We start from the raw sequence: 995 nt of genomic DNA on the forward strand, positions 1-995 counted from the left end.
CAATGTACAGGCCAACCCCCCCCTTTTGCCTGTTCACTCTGTCACATCTGTATAGGTTGTAACCTGGGATCCATATTTCGTTGTCCAAGTGATCCTTTATGTGGGTCTCAGTGAAAGCCGCGAACATTGCCTTTGCCTCTGCAAGCAGTCCACGGATGAAAGGTATTTTGTTGTTTATTGCTGGCTTTAGACCCTGTATATTTGCAAAGAAGAATGTTATCGGACTGGTGGTATTGTTGGTACTGGGGGGGGATTTTTTTTTCGGCATTAGTATCTGTATCTGTTGGTTTGGAGTGGAGGCCATCGACTGTGGTTCCACTCCAGGAATGACTGGATTTGGTGTACGATTTCTGCCATTTCCTGCCAGTTTTTTTTTCCTTCCTGGCACTAAAAAACCTCTCCCTCTTGAGTGGCTGTGGCTACCCAGGTTTTCCCATGGCCTGGATGTTTTGTATCTTTTTGTCCCCTTTAGATGGTATGCCTGGCAATTTAAGTTATAGCACAGTCTTTCCTGTACTGAAGAGGTACACATTTCAGGGTGAAAAAGCTTACAGGAAGGGAGTTTGCATTTTCCTGTTGTCATATGGGCATGACATTTTCTAGGGTGGTCATAGTTGCATGTCCCATCTGTTTTTCCAGATTTCCCATGCCAGCAGATACCAAGTGCATAGTATGTGCACAGGCTTGGTTTCCGTTTGCCTTGGGTTTCTGTGACTGTATTCCCTGTTGGTGCATGTTTCCCTGTCTTATTCCTATCCTCCTTAGCACCAACAATGGAGCTCCCACCAGTTGTTTTTGGTAATTTATCCTCACTATTGCTATTGGAGTCCTCTTGTTTGCTATTTCCTGCGGTATTTCTGGTTTGCAATATTGGTTTTATCTTATCTTTGACTACACTTGTTTCCCTACTATGGCTCCTGTCCTCTATGAGGTCATTTATATGTATTCCTTCCTGCGTATAATTCCCGACTACCTGGACAAAATCTCCAGCTTCA

Source organism: Cherax quadricarinatus, unplaced genomic scaffold (genome assembly GCF_038502225.1).
Source record: "Cherax quadricarinatus isolate ZL_2023a unplaced genomic scaffold, ASM3850222v1 Contig1981, whole genome shotgun sequence".
NCBI lineage: Eukaryota > Metazoa > Arthropoda > Malacostraca > Decapoda > Parastacidae > Cherax > Cherax quadricarinatus.